The sequence below is a fragment of the Carex rostrata genome, chromosome 13, assembly GCF_964058835.1.
Source record: "Carex rostrata chromosome 13, lpCarRost1.2, whole genome shotgun sequence".
In the NCBI taxonomy this organism is placed as follows: Eukaryota; Viridiplantae; Streptophyta; class Magnoliopsida; order Poales; family Cyperaceae; genus Carex; species Carex rostrata.
Genome location: NC_135930.1, coordinates 2941180 through 2960702, shown reverse-complemented (window position 1 = coordinate 2960702; position 19523 = coordinate 2941180). Strand labels below are relative to the sequence as shown.

The 19523-nt window shown below is 36.1% G+C and overlaps 1 long non-coding RNA gene and 1 pseudogene across 2 annotated transcripts; both read right to left on the bottom strand.

Moving 5' to 3' along the window:
- Positions 1 to 1579: 1579 nt before the first annotated feature.
- LOC144564470 (ABC transporter B family member 4-like) lies at positions 1580 to 8033 on the bottom strand (annotated as a pseudogene). The gene is made up of 9 exons (XR_013514636.1): positions 7771 to 8033; positions 7147 to 7376; positions 6406 to 6701; positions 5989 to 6262; positions 5081 to 5696; positions 4745 to 4973; positions 4098 to 4364; positions 2706 to 2969; positions 1580 to 2473 (listed from the first exon to the last, which is right to left on the bottom strand). The product of XR_013514636.1 is annotated as an ABC transporter B family member 4-like (transcript).
- Positions 8034 to 16235: 8202 nt separating this feature from the next.
- Positions 16236 to 16823, bottom strand: LOC144564559 (uncharacterized). Its single transcript, XR_013514649.1, has 3 exons — positions 16589 to 16823; positions 16408 to 16483; positions 16236 to 16319 (listed from the first exon to the last, which is right to left on the bottom strand). It is a non-coding gene; the product is annotated as an uncharacterized LOC144564559 (long non-coding RNA).
- Positions 16824 to 19523: the final 2700 nt, after the last annotated feature.

Below are 19523 nucleotides of genomic sequence, written 5' to 3'. Positions count from 1 at the left end.
AATCAATGAAGTGAGCCTCACCAGAAAACTTGGAGAAAGATTTAACAACACTACAGTTTTTACTTCATGCAGCGCATTGACAATAGATTCAAAACAGGATTGCATACGACTCGTGCGCTGCATGAAGAAAAACAATCTCTGTCAATGTTTTTTTGGATAATACGTCTAAGATTAATGTAAACTTGATATCCTAAATTAATATTTTTTTTCGATAATATGTCTAAGATTAATGTGAACTAGATATTCTGAATTAACGTTTTTTTTAGATTATACGTCTAAGATTAATGTGAACTTGATATTCTGAATTAAAAATTTTTTAGATAATACATCTAAGATTATGTAAATTTGGTATCCTCAATTAATGATTTAGGAGTATCTATTGATTATTATGGCGAAAGATCTCGCATTTGGTTCATTGGCAAAGCCACATGTCCTCTAATGTGGGAGGTCATGGATTTCAAACTCAAATAGAAAAAATCATTTGTTGTAATAACAGGAGTTTGAAAAGAGTATCGGGTGGCTTGATCGTAACCCTCATTAAAAAAAGGGTATCTATTGTGGCAAGTTGAACTAGTCCAGTCGCGATTGGGCCGAATCAGATCAATTTAAATATTAATATAAATTTCACTAGAAATCAAAAGTCACTAAATAGTTTTTTTTAATACGTCTTGCAAATGTACCAATTGTACTTTAGAAACTAGTAAACATCAAAATATTGATATAAATCAAATTTGTTAAACTTCAATTAATCAGACATTAGCGAAACATTATCCAGTCTTTGTCCAGGCTAACCTGCAACACTGGAGATCTCCAGTTTGTGCCTTTCCCAATTGTTCTGCCTATATTAGTAGATGGAAGCAACATTCTGTCTTTCACTGGAAGGGATTACTTAATTGGTTAGCCCCATCAATTAGTGGTAATAGAATCAGGAGCTTCCGGACCGTCCGATCGTACAATCATGATGCATGTATAATTCTTCATCTTTTTTCAAAAAAAAAATATTTAGGGAAGAACTCTAGAAGATACAAAAATTAGCAACTTTGTGCAAAGAAAAAAAAAACGGCCTTCCTCAGTTCCTACTGATCATTTGTGAGAAGACACTGTGCTGTTGATCAATCAATATTATATATTTTCCCTCGACCTGTTTGATGCAATGCCTATGAGAAAAGCCCTCTCTCTGATCTCCTTTAACAAGCCTTATTAACATGACGCTCCTTTAACAAGCCTTATTAACATGACGCTACACTGATTTCATTTCCATTGAAGTGATTAATAAAGAAGATGTCTATCTTGGTTTAGGTTCAGAAGTTATGTAGCAGAAAAGTTTTCACAATTTTCCTCATCCTAGCATTATATCTACCAGATCTTGCATAAACTGTGGAGTTCTTTTTTCCCAAGTAGTGTGCAAAAAATGATTGCCAATCTTGCATTATTTCTCACAATTTCATGTTTCAATGATCATCACCGGAAGCTCAACAAGTCTATCAATCAAATATGTGCATCATAATCAGCAACCTTTTATATAAAGCAAGCCCAACAAATTAAGTACCTTCTTTAATCAATCATAAATGACACGATCAACAAACAGTTGTAATGAAAAAGACACCACAAAAATGAATGCAAATTTAGAATTCAAGTTATAAAACTGAATTGAAATACAAAACACACACACACACACACACACACACACACATATATGAAACTTCCGTCATGTGCTTGATAGTTACCAATGAATAGCAGCAGTTTTAGCTTTGGCTACCAATATTGATAAGCAGGATGAAGTTAATTACTTTTTACCAACAAATATATACAGTTTTTGCTATATGCTATATTTTTAATTTGATCGCAGCTCAACAAGGGAGGCATAAACACCATCTTTTATCCTCATCAGCGTCTCGTGCCTTCCTTTCTCTACAATTTCTCCATTCTTCACTATGGCAATGATATCCGCACCTTTGATGGTAGACAACCGGTGTGCAACCACAATAGTAGTACGACCGACCATGACCCTATCCAATGCCTCCTGAACCACATGCTCTGACTCAGCATCTAGTGCACTTGTTGCTTCATCGAGTAACAAAATCTTAGGGTTTTTCAATATAGCTCTAGCTATGGCTACACGCTGCTTCTGGCCACCTGATAGTTCTATCCCTCTCTCCCCTACATATGTGTCGTACCCTTGTGGAAGACTGGAAATAAATTGGTGGAAATTGGATGCTTCAGCAACTGCAATTAGTTCTTCTTCAGTGACTTCCCCTTCTTTCCCATATGATATGTTGGCACGTATCGTGTCATCAAACAGAACCGGCTCTTGGCTAACGAGTCCCATTTGTTTTCTAAGCCATCTCACATTGAGCGTGGTGATTTCAGTTCCATCTAGTAAGATATTACCACTGTCAGGGTCATAGAATCGTTCAAGGAGTGCGATTACCGTTGATTTCCCACTACCGCTCTCTCCAACTAGAGCAATAGTCTGCAAAATATAAAAACTACTTGTTAATTTCCAGTGTTGGAATTTTGGATATATTTATAAATTGGCACAATCTCCGTAAAAACCAGACTTTTGATACTATCTATAAAATCTAGACTATAAGCAAGAGACTGTTAGATATGTACAAATTAATTTGGGCCTCCATTTATAATTGTATGTAGTGGCAGCACCTAACAATATAAGACTACAGTATAGAGAAGCATAACATATGTACCTTGCCCGAGGGGATGCTCAAAGACAAGTTCGTGAAAATTGGTACATCAGGCCGAGTCGGATACCTAAAGCTGATATGGCGCAGCTCTATATCTCCCATTACAATTTCTAGCACTTGTCCTTCTTCACTACCAGGATCAATCTTTGACTTTCGGTCAACTATTTCAAATATAGAAATTGCAGAGTCCCGTGCCTTTGCTGAATCTGAACCTAATGCACTTGTTTGTGATATACCTGTAGTTGTCAAAAGTAGTGCGAAGAAGACCTGACATATTGCCCAATTAAAAGTATGTTAAAAAAACACGAAACTTCCCTCCACTGTCACAGATACACCTAAGGTGCAGAAATGTTGTTAAATCGAACAAAAAAATATATTACGTCAAGAATTTGAAAGTAGTATGTTACAAGGAAACACTGATTGCAACTAATTATCTGCCACTGCTGCCCACCCTGTGGCAATCTTTCATTATGTGGTTTATATTGTTGGAAAAACAGTCTTAAGGATCACCATAACGAAGTCAATCCTTCTAACAAGACTCTAGCTCTAACTATTGGCATGCATGAATATCACTGTAATAAAATGTGGTTCTAAGTGGCGCATATGCGGCCACATATACGTTTGCAGTGCTCAGCTGTATAAAATCCATCTATGTGGACTAATATGCAAATTTTAAACCCCACTTAAAATATTTTATTTATTAAACAAATAAAGATCCGAATTCAGATCCTAAAATTTAATAAGAGAAGGATACCCAGTATAAAACGAAAACCCATTCTTATTCCTCATCTATGTCGAAGTCCCAGCTTCTTTTATAGGCTCACAAGGGATGTATTTTTTTTGGTTTGGAGGTGTGGGACTAAAAAGGATTAAATGTACCGGAGTTATCACGGGTGATTTCTTCCTTTACTCTACGCGGTTTCAACTCTGAGTGCCACGTGGTTTGATCTCCAACGCTCGGTTTCAACTTTAACTATGCAACACCCTTAAAATAATAAATAAAGTAGTAATGATTGCAAGTTTACAACAATCTTTCCCGGGTCTCCTTGAAGAGGGATTTGGGCCGAATAATTTTGGGCTAAACCTTTGAAGATCAATTTAACTCATAATAAATAAATTATTATGCAGAAGTTTTGGCTTAATAACACATAATATTATTAATATACAACACTATTTTATTTAATTAACTTTTTACTCCGCATATATAAGTCCGCATATACAACTGCATACCGTATATGCAGTATGCGGTGGCCTTCCGCATACCGCATCGAAACCACATTTTATAACATTGATGAATATTACCGGCAATATGAAGGAACCACCAGGATCTACAGTAAATGTATTATTGGTAATATTAAGGGTATGACAGCATTAGTAACTCATGGCAATTATTACCTTAAAGACTTCAGTGAATGTCGCCTTGTCCTTTTCCACGAACTTCGCTCCAACATAAAAGCAGAGCGCAAGGGTTAGGTAAAGCATCAAGAAAGAGAAACCAAAACCAAGGCCGCTGATCCAGCCTGTACGCACACCTTGGTTCATGGAGGCTTCACACTTGTGGTTATAAGTCTCTATTATGCGTTTCTCAGCACAGAATGATGCCACAGTACGGATGCTACCAACTGCATCACTTGCAATTTGACTTGCTTCTTCATACATCACCTATAACAAAAATAATAAATCATGGGGCACATATTCTCTGGGTTGCCATATTTTGCTCTCGTTATTGTGTAGTGTGTTGAACCATATACTAATTTGAATGGCTTAATATAATTTGGTTTCTTCCTTGTTAATTCTTGTTCATGAATAACTAAGATATTGCTTGTTCAGGCTTAAAAAATCAAACTCTGCTAGTGGAATATACCTGTTATTAGCAGTCCACATTTCTATTTGGAAAGTTAATTAACTGTAGAGTGTGGACTTCATAGCCCTAGTCATCTCAGTAATGAAAAAATAAATCATTTATACCCCCATACATAGTTATGTCAAATAAGTATCTGGATCTGAAGTTATGAAATTCTGAAATGTAATGTTGATCTAACCTTAGCATCGGCGCTAAATCCCTTGAGAAATTTCACTTGTGCATAAGCCTGGAGACCCACCAATGGGATTACAACCGTTATTATGAGGGTAAGCTGCCAGTTCGCAACCATTGCCACCACAAATCCACAAATCAGAGTAGCCAAGGTCTGAGCAATTAATGCCAAAGTGTCTCGTACAAGTCGGCGAACATTCAAAGCATCCATTGAAAGCCTCGCACCGATTTTCCCACTATGAATATAGATAACAAAATGAATTGGAATTTAATTACGAAAAAATATCTATCTGTATCAACAACAAACTCTAAAATAATAATCAAAATTGATTAGTTTACTGACCTAGAATTACCGGGATCGTCAAACCAGCTAACCTCCTGCCGAACTATGCTCCGGAAAGACAAACTCCGGATCCTTTCAACAAGCTTCCCCCCAGCCACCGCAAACAAGAAATACTCCGCTGGTATTGAAATAATAGATCCAATTCCCAATACCACACACATCAATGCCCAAAAACTTGTGTCCTTCCTCAATTTGTGTGGTGGTTGGAAAAATGCTTTTATTGCCCTTGCTATGATCAGTCCAAACATGGGGAACAGTACACCATGTACTGCAGCTGATATTGAGCCCATGATTAAAACAGGAAATTCTGGCTTATTCAAACTCATCAGTCGACCCACAGGTGCCTTTTTAGGAGCACTTTTGTCGCCATAACCTTCATCGGCATCTTCATCATCTGGTGTTAGACCAGGAGTGGTGAAGGGAAGGTTGAAGGAAAGGTGTTTGCTGCTCGCTCCTGACAAGCGACGGCTGAGCGAGCGTTTCAAAGATGCGCTATGGCTATATGATTTTCTTGTAGACACATGATGATGATCTTTGCCCTCATGACTAGCTTCTTGGAGGCGAATTAGTTGGGAGTAAGCACCATCTGGATCTTTTGTCAACTCATCATGGGGACCTTCATAATTAAATAATTATGGGAAAGGATGATAATTATCTTCAATATTGTATACCAATTACTTCATTGGTTGAATTTGGCAATTGGATTTTTCACCAATTTTTTGTTGCAAAAGTGCCAATTGACATGCATACCCAGAAAAATAAATAGAGACTGTTTTTCCAAATAGCACAGAATATAGTAAACATTTGTTTGCACTTCAACAGGGATGAGAATTTGGAAACTGTCTAGTAACACTCGTAGTTTTTTTCAAATATTGAAGTTTTGGAAAATGAATTAGAATTTTATTCACCTTGTTCTACAATTATACCCTCGTGCACGACCGAAATGCGATCAGCATTTCTCACGGTGCTTAGACGGTGCGCCACAACAAGAGTGGTTCTCTCTACCATTATTCTGTCTAATGCCTCTTGCACAATCCTCTCTGACTCAACATCCAATGCACTTGTGGCTTCATCAAGCAATAAGATCTTAGGGTTTTTCAAGATAGCTCTTGCAATTGCAATCCTCTGCTTCTGACCCCCTGAAAGTTGAGCCCCACTCTGACCAACCTTAGTATCTAGCCCCTGGACAGGATTAATATAAACATATTGGCTGTTAAAATTGATTTGTTATATTATTAACAAGTTGTGTACAGTACAAATATTGAAACTTGAGTATTTAATAGAAAAAAAGGAAGCAAATATATCATTAGTTATGAGTTACTAACATCAGGCAATTTGTCAATGAAATTGGCAGCATTTGCCAGCTCAACAGCTTATGTGACCTCTTCTAGTGTGGCTCCCTCTTTGCCATACAATATATTGTCCTTGATAGTTGTCATAAACAACAGTGGCTCTTGGCTAACAAGCCCAATTTTTTCTCTAATCCAACCAAGCTTCAATGTTTTTATATTAACACCATCTATTAGAACCTCTCCTGCTTGTGGGTCGTAGAATCTCTCTACCAAACTTATAACTGTGGATTTCCCACTCCCACTTTCTCCTACTATAGCCATTGTAGTACCTATTATGTGACAAATTCAAACCCCAATTCCATATTAGATTATCATTTTTTTTTCTGCGGGATCCTTCTCAGTGTCATTGATTAACTACTTGCAAAAGAGCTAAAATATCAAACTTCCTTAAAAGGATAATTCACCATTTCTACACTCAATTTTACTATAATTGTTTGATTCAGTATGGATTAGTACAGTACATAACTGCAACAGTTGAGGTTTCATTATTAGGCTAGTAGTGTGAAATTATTGAAGTACTTGGGATCCTGATTATAGGAGAAGCAACATTAAAAAAGTTCACCTCGAATCACCAAATTTATTTAAGACAACCATTCAACATTGCTACACACTCGATTTTGGTATCATAATTATTTGGTGCAGTATTTGATTAGTCTGATTTTATCATTAGGCTAATGATTTTTCCAATCACAATATGTTTAGCTCACTACATACCGCTGTCAACTCTCAATGAGAATCCATTAAATATTAGCTGCTCGGGTCTTGCAGGATAACTAAAATACACATCTCTCAGCTCGACATCACCATTCATTTTTTCCAAGGTAACACCACTTTCATCATATGCATCAATATCTGGCTTTCTCTTGATTGTTTCAAACATCCAATATACTGCGGTCTGGCCTTCAGCAAAAGCAGTCACACAAGGAGCTGCATTGCCCAGAGACCTTATTTCATATGTAAAAGAAAAAGGAGAGATTATTACAATGCTAAATTCAAGTTTGCAGATGGTATATGGAAAAACTAGAGAAGGATTTTGGTTGATTTATCCAGCACGCTCATCTTTTTCTATTTTCACAGTTAGTAGATTAAAATAGTTCCTGGCATACTTTTTCCAGAGGACCACAACTGCATACCAATGAGCCTAGAAGGTAATATTTTGGGATGGCTTATATTATCCACACCAAATTTTCATCTTGCTCTCGTTTTTGTACTAGGGCTGGTATCGCAAGGAAGCCAGTACAAAAGCACAAGAGTTATAGTATCTTGTTTGCCTTTTAGAAACAAATAACAGAAAGAAAAAGTTTGAAAAACAAATAACGGAAGGAAAACAAGACTTACGAAGCACCAACGAGGACTGCCAATAAAACACTAATAACTGTGCCTCCACTGTATCCTTTGTTTATAATGAGCTGACCACCATACCATATGGCAAGACCATAACTAGCAAAGATGATTAGGAAAACAGATCCCATGCCAAACCCGTTAGCAGCACCTTCTTTTGCAGTGGCTTGGTAGGTCTTACTTATGTGTTTGTCATAGAGTGAGACAGCTCTGTTCTCTCCATTGAACGAGGCAACCTTTTCAAATAGAAAAATAGAAGTATGTTATTAGATCACATATAAAAGTCATAATTGTAGGCCAATTTGTGTTAACTATGGACCTAATTTCTGAACCAAATGGTATTTAGGGCTAAATTGGGTTTAAGACTTTAAGTAAGACTCTTTCTGCAGACAATGGGTTTTTTTCAAAAGGAAAGAGTGTCTGGGTGTTTTTTGAAATATAAATAGTGCTGAGATTTTTTTAAATAGAAAGAGATGCTGAATTTTTTTTCTAAAACAGAAAACACGTGGAGCCCAAAAAATTAATTTCAGCTTCAAAATTTGGATCTGAATTTTTTTTCGGATCCTATGCCATAGAAAAACTCCAGCACTATCGTTGTTTCCCTTTATTATTTAATAATAAGTTCTATAAATAAAAAATTATCTGTGAAAAATTGTTTTCCTGATTTATGGTTAAGGTAAAGATATGAAGGTCTCTTTCATTTGATATTTATCTTTGACACTGCAGAGACTGCAGAGAGATTCACAGCAATTTTATTTTCTCATCCTATTTTTGATTTTCTTTCTTTTCTACCACTGATTCTCAGGAGAAAATAAGGTTCAAATTTGTTTCGTAGGAAGCATGGATATATACTTAACACTCATATTTCATGTCAGATACTTTTTATATTATACCCCTCTATTTTATACAAGAGTAAAGTTTGGGTGCTATGGATAGCATAAGGTCATCCGTGCTACGGCCTCATTAACTTATCGTATAAACTTCAAACTTCAATTTTCGTAACTCAATAAATTGGTATGTAATAAACTTGTAGAATACTACTTTTTACTATTTTTGAAATTTTTTTACTATTTTTTTATGATTTATGAAATATGATAAAAAAATGACCTAAAATATTGACAATTTTCTTTTATTTTGAAGTCATTGTTTGTCATCTTTCATAAATCATAAAAAATAGTAAGAAAATTTCATAAATAATAAAGTTTGGTATTCTACAAATTCATTATATAACCAATCTACTGAGCTACTTAAATCAAAGTTTAAAGTTTATTTGATAGATTTTTAAGGCCATAGCACAGATGGCCTTATGCTATGCATAGCACCCAAGCCTTACTCTTTAGAGAAATCCCAATATTGTTGAAATATAACAATTAAAATATAACTTATATTTTATGCATATCATACTCATGAAAAATGATAAAAACATTGATACAAATTTTACCATCCATCATGTGAATTAAATTTTTTTAATGGTCCATATATTGACAGAATTTTGTGAAACATGGAATGATATTCAGCACGAAAATTAGTACAAAACTAGTTTGTAAGTAGAATGAAAATACAATATTTTTTTTATCTTTTAGCTTAATTTGAGAAAGCAATATTCAAATTGTCAATTTAGTCCAATTAATCATAATCATCATAATATGCAAAATAAAAAGGAACTTCTTTGGAAATATTAATTATATCAGATTCATTTAGTGAAAAGAATAAAAAAGAATAAAAAAAGATTCAGCAGTTCTATTAACAAGAAATGATTTTCCATCCTGAACAAATCATCTAGATATGGTACAACTGTGAAACATGTATAAATATTTGAAAAACGATCCTTTCCAAGTGAATTATTTTACCATCAACACTGTCCTTTTGCAGATTTTAACATTGGCATCTTTGGTTGCTAAATCTATAAAGCACACAAAGAGAAAACTTAAATCAGTTGTTTAGTACTGATACTTGGTGTGGAATTAGGGTGTTCTTAAGCTCACCAAGTCCCTTTGTGAGCTTAATTCAAAAACCTATTGAATTGGTTTCGAAAGATACATCCAAACCATTGAAACCAATCTACTTCACGAGTGATGCATTTACAAATTTATGAAGTTTTGAACTAATTTAGCATAAAGTCAAGCGGTAAAAAAAAGATGGTTTATAATTAATTTTAATGTGTTCATTTTTCATCATTTTAGCATAAAGTCAAACGGTAAAAAAAAGATGGTTTATAATTAATTTTAATGTGTTCATTTTTCATCATTTTTTGTCCGCTTGACTTTATATTAAATTAGTTTGAAAATTTATAAATTTTGCATGATCACTCGTGAAGTAGATTTGTTTCAACAATTTGGATGCGTCGCTTAAAACCAATTCGATGAGTTTTTTAATTAAGCTCACAAAGAAGCTTGGTGAATTTAAGAAGACCCTAGTTTTGTACTGCTGATACTTGTATATAGTGTGCACCAAATGCTCAAATTAACCAAAACATATTGCTTAGATAAACCTATTGAAAAAATCATCATTTAAGTGCTTCAATACAGCTATATATCTCTCAGTTTTGTATTGAACATTTATCAGTTGGTTAATTATAAAACCAAAATAATGTACAAAAACTAAACCGCTATGACTGCTTCCAGAAATATTGTACTCATGTTATGAATCAGATAATTGTGATACGGTTCTATTTGAGATAGCTGGCCTGAAATAGTTCAAACTTCTTTCATAGTAGATGAATGAGGGGGCCAAAAACAGACAAGAACATGCTACTCAAAAACCAAGTTCAGTTCAGTACTGTACTGTTATGGAAAAAAATCATTTGCATAGGTTCTTTTTGTAGTTGTAAGCTAAATCAATAGGTACTGAAATTTGAATCTGTACCCACTACACTTGTCTCTCCACATTAAAAGTAGATAAAAAAAATGAATCAAATATATTATAATTAATATAAAGCTAAGCTAGTTAGACCAGGTGAGGAATTAATTTACCTGAACAAAAAGAGTATTGGCAAGAATAAGCTTCTTCTTGTTGTCACATCATCTCTGACCTGACCCTGTGCTTATAATTGGTGGTGAAACTGAACAGTATCTTCTTGTAAGTAGCATATAAAGAGTCGCTACGAGATTGTCAGCAGAAAGACCCTTATGCTTGTAAATATAATAAAAAGATTACAACTACTTCATGTTAAGAATCCTACCTAAATCTGTCAATAATCCTATCAATCCTCTAAGGATTTCTATCTATCTATGGCGTCTCCTCTCTGCTCTACTTTGGAAATTTAATCAATTAAATTATCCTTGTAAATATTGTTCCTTATTTAGAAAAGCTAGGTTACAGTTGTGTATATAAACAGATGTATATGGCTCAGAAACATATATCAGTTTTCAGAGAGAAATTAACTTCTTTATTATATCATCTATTTTTCTGTCATGGTATCAGAGCTGTGATTTCACAGACATCTTGGTTCTCTTGTCTTGGTACTCTGTTGAGAGGCTTCTCTCAACTTCAAGGGTGTTGTTGCAACTTTAGTGGGATTCATCTGATACGGGTCTTATTTCTGACTCGAACCAGATCTGTTTTGGTTTGCCTGATTTGTGTGTTGCAGTTTGTATCTCTATAGAATTTGTTTACCTTTAGTTTTCTTTTCCAATGGAATTTGGTTCAAAGAGTGCAACTATTCCTATTTGTTTGAATGGAAAAAATTATGGGCTGTGGGAATTTAATCTTCGTTGTTTCATCCAAGGTCATGAATTATGGGGGTATATAGATGGTAGTGAAAAAAAGCCTAAACCTAATGCGGATAACAATGTAGATGAAACCAAATTGAAGAAATGGACAGCTGAAAATTCTCGGGTAATGAGTTGGATTCTCGGGTCAGTTGAACCGCATATTGGTGTCAATTTAAGACCCCATCAAACCGCAGCCGATATGTGGACATACCTTAGTACTATATACCATCATCAGAATGATGCTAGAAAATACCAACTTGACTTAGAAATCCATGAATATAGTCAAGGACCGAAAAGTGTTCAAGAGTATTATTCAGGTTTTATGTCTCTTTGGCTTGAGTACAATTCTATTTTGTATTCCAACGTGCCCGTTGCAGCTCTCATTACTGTCCAGCAATTACAGGAGAAGAATATGAGGGATCAATTCCTCATGAAATTGAAACCCGAATTTGAGCCGGTTCGACGGCAACTTATGGCCCGGTCACCTGTGCCCAATTTAATTGAGTGCTTTAGGGAATTAATGCGTGAGGAGCAGATCATGAGCACTCGTTTGAGTCTGGAAGAAACCTTGGTAGCAGGTGACGCATCAAATATGGCACTCTTGAGCAAAGGTAATTTTGGAAGTAAAATTGGGAAAGATGTTAAGTGTTATTCTTGTCAAGGTTTTGGGCACATTGCAAAAGATTGCAAGAAGAAATTTTGCAATTACTGCAAAAAGGAGGGTCACATAATCAGTGCATGCCATCGGAGACCACAGAATCGAAAAACCATACTTCAAGCTCTGGCTGTACCTGCACAGCAGGTTTCAGGTGGACAGAACCAAGGTGTATCAGCACAGCAAGTGTCAGGTGGGCAGGGCCAAAGCATTTCAAGTCAAGACTCACAGCAAATTACTCCTCAGGCTGTACAACAAATGATCCAATCTGCCTTGTCTGCTATGGGCCTATCAGGTAATAACACTTCTAAATGGTACATAGACTCAGGTGCATCAAATCACATGTCTGGGGTCCCCAGTAATTTTCTATCTCTGACACCTTATGAGGGTACTGAGAAAATTTCTACTGCTGATGGTACTAACCTACCAATTACGGGTGTTGGTGCAGTGTTACTAGACAACAAACCATTGAATGATGTTTTATTGGTACCAAAACTATCTTCAAATCTGATTTCTGTTGGACAATTGGTTGAAAATAATTGTCATGTGCTCTTTACCCCTAATGGTTGTATGATACAGGACCAGGAAACTGGGAAGGTGAACATGATGGCGCATAGAAGTGGGCGACTCTTTCTTATTGACGATAAACAAAATCTGTCAAATTCAATTGGATCTGCTTTGGTTGTCTCTCAAACACAAGACCCTTGGGTCTTGTGGCATAGGAAATTAGGTCATTTAAATTCTAATAGTTTATCTTTAATGTTTCAAAAAGGTTGTATTCCTAATAAAAGTGTTAGTTCCAGTCCTTGTTCTGCTTGTTCTCTAGGGAAAAGTAAAACTCTCCCATTTTCAGTTAGTACAAATAAAAGCACAAGTCCATTTGAACTTATTCATTCTGATTTGTGGGGTCCGTCTCCTGTCTTATCGGCTGTCGGATACAAGTATTTTGTACTTTTTATTGATGATTATACTAGATTTACATGGGTGTACTTGTTAAAGAGAAAATCAGAAGTTTCACAGATGTTCAAATATTATCTTGCCATGATTAAAAATCAATTTGATTGTGACATTAAAAAATTGAGATCAGATTCTGGAGGGGAATATATGTCAAATGACTTTCAAGCATTTCTATTAGACAAAGGGATTCTTCATGAAAGGTCTTGTCCAGGTACTCCTCAACAAAATGGAGTACCTGAACGGAAAAATCGACATATTTTAGACACTGTGAGAACAATTCTTTTAGAATCTGCTGTTCCTCCTACTTTTTGGGATGAGGCAGTTCGTACCTCTGTATTTCTAATTAATCGTCAATTATCAAAGAATTTGCAAAATGAATCACCGTATTTCCGACTTTATAAAAGACAACCTAACTATGATGTCCTTCATACATTTGGTTGTGTTTGTTATGTTCACCTTCTTCCATCTGAAAGGACAAAACTGACCCCACAGTCAGCTGAATGTGTTTTTCTAGGTTATGCTATAGGTCAGAAGGGATATCGATGTTATGATCCAAAATCAAGAAAAATTCGTATTTCTCGCAATGTTCTGTTTCGTGAGTCTGTTTTCTACTATCATAATTGCCCCTCTCTATCACCAAATATCTCAACATCTGTTTTGCACTTATTCCAACCCTTAATTGAACAACAACTGTCTTCTGTTACCAGTAACCGTTTCAAACCAGGTTTTGTTTATACTCGACAAAGAAAGAAGGTACCCACTACTATGCTACAGCCTGAGCACAAGCCACACAACCAAACCCTGTGTCCTCAACTGCTAAGGGAATTAGAGACAGAAGAAAACTCTGAACTAATGTCAGAACCTGTTCCTGCTGAGGTAGAACCCAACACAAGCCCTCAAGTCGGGCCTGATTCATGTGATACACTTGAACCTGATTCAGATAGACCACATGCGCCTGATTTACTAAACCCTGGGTTAAACCCAGTTTTGAACAATGAAGTTGAGTGGGTTAGACGGTCAACTCGTCCCGTTCAAGCTCCACAAAGGTATGGTTTTCTGGCTGCTATTCCTGTGAATTCTATTCCTGGGTCATTTAATGAGGCAATGACACAAGAATGCTGGAAAAATGCGATGAAGGAAGAGTTAGATGCTTTGCACAAAAATGAAACATGGGATTTGGTTACTTGTCCGGAAAATGTGAAACCCATTGGGTGTAAATGGGTATACACTGTCAAATTAAAATCAGATGGTACGTTAGACCGGTACAAGGCTCGTTTAGTGGCTCTCGGTTATAGTCAAGAATATGGAATTGATTATTTGCAAACCTTTGCACCGGTAGCCAAAATGACCACAGTTCGAATTATTCTTGCTATTGCGGCTGCAAAGAATTGGTCTATTAAGCAGATGGATGTGAAAAATGCATTTCTGCATGGTGAATTGAAAGAGACAATTTACATGAAGGCACCTCCAGGTCTGCCCCTCTCTAAGCCTAATGAGATTTGTAGGCTAAGGAAATCTTTGTACGGGCTTAAGCAAGCTCCACGAGAATGGTTTCAAACTTTCAGAAATGTTGTTCTATCTGCTGGATTTCAGCAGAGCCCGTATGATCCTTCTATGTTCATCTTTAAGTCTCCGAAAGGTATTGCATTGGCACTTGTTTATGTTGATGATATACTAATCACAGGTGATGATTTGCAAAGCATATCTAGGCTTCGAAATACCTTAACAGCTGCCTTTCAAATGAAAGATCTTGGAGAAGCACAATACTTTCTTGGTTTAGAAGTACATCACACCACAAAAGGGTTGTTTGTGAATCAACACAAGTACCTCTGTGAGATTATAGAGAAGGCACAACAACAACATTCTGCTACTGCCAGAACTCCGATGGAAGTGAACCTCAAGCTCAGCAAAGAAGATGGGGACTTATTACCTAACCCAGAGATGTACAGGAGCATAGTTGGGAGCCTGGTGTACCTTACAATTACAAGACCAGATATTTCTTATGCTGTACATGTGGTAAGCCAGTTTATGCATGCTCCTCGACATTTGCATCTAGCTGCTGTTCAGCGCATTATTCGGTATTTGAAAGGTACACCAGAAAGAGGCTTATTCTTTTCATCTGAAAATGATCTCCAACTTTCAGCCTATGCTGACGCCGATTGGGCTGGATGCCCAGACACAAGAAAATCCACTTCAGGATGGTGTGTCTTTCTAGGACATGCTCTTCTAGCTTGGAAATGCAAGAAACAAGATCGTGTCTCCAAATCCTCAACTGAAGCAGAGTATCGAGCAATGTCATTAGCGTGCTCTGAGGTTGTATGGCTTAGAGGGATACTAGAAGAACTGGGATGTGCACAAACCTCACCTACACTTCTCCACGCCGACAACACCAGTGCCATTCAAATTTCAGTAAACCCAGTCTTCCATGAACGCACGAAGCATATTGAGGTCGATTGCCACTACATTAGAGATGCATTCGAGCAAGGATTGATATCACTTGCTCATGTGCCCACCAATCTTCAAACAGCAGATATTTTTACGAAGGCGCTAACCCGACATGATTTCTTCGTAAACAAATTGATGCTGGTTTCCTTACCATCATCAATTTGAGGGAGGGCGTTAAGAATCCTACCTAAATCTGTCAATAATCCTATCAATCCTCTAAGGATTTCTATCTATCTATGGCGTCTCCTCTCTGCTCTACTTTGGAAATTTAATCAATTAAATTATCCTTGTAAATATTGTTCCTTATTTAGAAAAGCTAGGTTACAGTTGTGTATATAAACAGATGTATATGGCTCAGAAACATATATCAGTTTTCAGAGAGAAATTAACTTCTTTATTATATCATCTATTTTTCTGTCACTTCAACCAACATGTTTTCCTTTTTTCTTTATTCTTGGAGGCTTGGACTACAAGTTTTATTTATATCAATAGGAATAATTTCATGTATTCAAGTCCATTTGGACAGAATCCAAATTCCAAACACAAGTTAGATGGACTGTTATTAAAAAAAAAATTAAAATTAAAATTTGGAGGTTTTCCATTCTGCATGCCTTGTACTAAATTTGTGCATTACTGATCATGACTGTTACAATCTACATCCATTATTCAGGTGCTTGAATGTACCAAATGAAAAGGGAGGGCAGAAGTGTAAATTACCTCTTTGTTGGCTCGGTATAGTTGTTGATGCAATTATCATAATTTAAATAATTTATATGCTGCATTTTCAGTGGAATAAAATATCAAAACTCTTGGTTACATTGTGAAAATCTTATGTTGAAAAATAAAACTACAATTCCAGCATACCCATGTTGCAAATGTGTTTGCATCTTTCTGTTCCAAGCCTAGTGATCCAGGCATTCGAATGTTGCATATTTGATACCTACACTTTAAAAGAAAAAGATCATTGATTATCAAATAAACAATGCATGCTTCACATAAAAATCATACTAAAAAGTAAAAACTTAACACGGAAAATTATAATTACCCAGCATCAGAGTATATTCTTAGTTTACAACCTTAGCTGTGATCATAATCAACTAGTGCACCTGATAGGAATGTTTTCTTGTGGATAGTAACATTGGGAATGTGCTTGAATTTGATCCTCTCAAAACCAGTTTCTTCTTGGCTTACAATCTTCGACAGCAACCTCTCAGTACAACCCCTGATCTCTAGCTTCTATGCCATTATTGTAGTCAAGTATTCTGGCAGGGTTTCCATTTCATAATTTGTCACAACCCGTGCTTTCAGATATCCATCCTATGACTTGTCATTAAGGCCCTGCCAGTAAAGAAAAAACACAATTGAACTCCATGGAAAATTTTCATTCGAATGTCGATTTAGTCTGACTAGTAGCATTTGAGGCATCACAAGTATACTATACCACAATAGTTTTAGATGTACTACTATAGTAGGTTTTAGCTCGGTACATTTATCAGATCAAAACCAGATGGACCTTTGCTGGTACACAAGGATTGAATACCATTAATACGGACAAAACAAGATGACCAATGACCAGAACTGGAAGTGAATTTGAACAGATTCTGATATGACAACTTAACTCACTGGCAACCCAAATTGGCAACCCAAATTGTCAAAACTGGAGACATAATCATACGAACCAATGAAAGAAGAAATCTTACTTCGGTTAACATGACTAAATATTGAAAGAAGAAACTTATCTTGCAAAATAATTCCAAATCACAAGCAGAGAAGCATCTCCCTTGGGCATAACTTGATAAAGTTGAAGCTTCCAAGAGTTGTTGTACACACCACATAGAAGAATGGTTAGTACTCTTCTGTAAGAAAGAAACAATTAATAGGGACAAAGCAAGATGATCAATGACCTGAATTGGAAGTGAAATTGAACAGATTCTGATATGACTACTTAACTCACTAGCAACCCAAATTGTCAAAACTGGAGACATAATCATACGAACCAATGAACAACGATAGAAGATTTTGACGTGGGATAATCCTCCTAGAACAGTTTACTGGGTAACTTAACTTGAATTTCAGTCACAAAGATAGAAGATTTTGCACTTTATTTCGCATGTCAAACCTACTTTTAACTCAACCAAATCCTATTTTTCCGGTTCTCAGTTGGTCGTCATTTTCCACTAATTTCACTCCCTAAATATATTCTATGTAGGGGTAAAGCAGTCTAAAGTCCCTAAATAACTAATTAATAGAACAAATATAAACAATGCATAACGTACCTGCGTGATCCTTATGCATAAAAATACCTGTCTTATACTTCTGTTTTCTCCATCAACGGCATAAAGGGATGTACTCCATGCAGGCTACATTACAGTTTCACTTCGGGAGCAGATCTGAACATGCATGCCGTGCTTTCAGAAATCCATCCTATCACTTGTCACTACGGCCCTGTCAGTAGAGAAAAAACACAATTGAACAGCTTGGAAAATTTTCATTTAGATGTCAATTTAGTCTGACTAGTAGCCTTTGAGGCATCACAAGTATACTATACCACCACAGTTTTTGAGGTACAACTATAGTTGGTTTTAGTTCGGTGCATTTACTAGCTCAAAACCTGATGGACCTTAGATGGTACGCAAGGGTTGAATACCATTTAGTCTCATGGGGGTTCAAACCTACCAACTTTAAATATCTCCATGCAGGTATTGAACATCAAGCATCTATGCATTAAATACCAAAAAAATCTTACTTCCATTAACAAGACTAAATATTGAAAGAAGAAACTTATCTTGCAAAAAAATTCCAAATCACAAGCAGAGCAGCATCTTCCTTGGGCATAACTGGATAAAGTTGAAGCATGCAAGAGTTGTTGTACACACCACTTAGAAGTAAGGTTAATACTCCTCTGTAAGAAAGAAACAACTAATAGGGACAAAGAAGAATGACCAATGACCTGAATTGGAAGTGAAATTGAATAGATTCTGATATGACTACTTAACTCACTGAAAACCAAAATTGTCAAAACAGGAGACATAATTACATGGACCAATGAACAACGATAGAAGATTTTGACGAGGGATAACCCTACTAGAACAGTTTACAGGGTAACTTAACTTGAATTTCAGTCACAAAGATAGAAGCTTTGCACTAAATTTCGCATGTCAAACCCCAACTTTTAACTCAACCAAACCCTATTTTGCCGGTTCTCAATTGGTCTTCATTTTCCACTAATTTCAGTTCCTAAATATATTCTATGTAAGGGTAAAGCAATCTAAAGTCTCTAAATAACTAATTAATAGAACAAATATAAACAATGCATAACGTACCTGCGTGATCCTCATGCATAAAATAACCTGTCTTATACTTCTGTTTTCTCCATCAACGGCATAAAGGGATGTACTCCATGCTGGCTACATTATAGTTTCACTTCGGGAGCAGATCTGAATGAGCGTCCCAAGCTTTCAGAAATCCATCCTATGACTTGCCACTACGGCCCTGTCAGTACAGAAAAAATACAATTGAACAGCTTGGAAAATTTTCATTCAGATGTCGATTTAGTCTGACTAGTAGCCTTTGAGGCATCACACATATACTATACCACCCCAGTTTTGTGGCACAACTATAGTTCGTTTTAGATCGGAACATTTACAAGCTCCAAACCTGATGGACCTTTGCTAGTACCATTTAGTCTCATGGGGGTTCAAACCTACCAACTTTAGTCTCATGGGGGTTCAAACCTACCAACTTTAGTCTCAAGGGTTGAATACCATTTAGCCTCATGGGGGTTCAAACCTACCAACTTTAAATATCTCCATGCAGGTATTGAACATCAAGCATCTATGCATTAAATACCAAAAAAATCTTACTTCGGTTAACATGACTAAATATTGAAAGAAGAAACTTATCTTGCAAAAAAATTCCAAATCACAAGCAGAGCAGCATCTCCATTGGGCATAACTTGATAAAGTTGAAGCTTCCAAGAG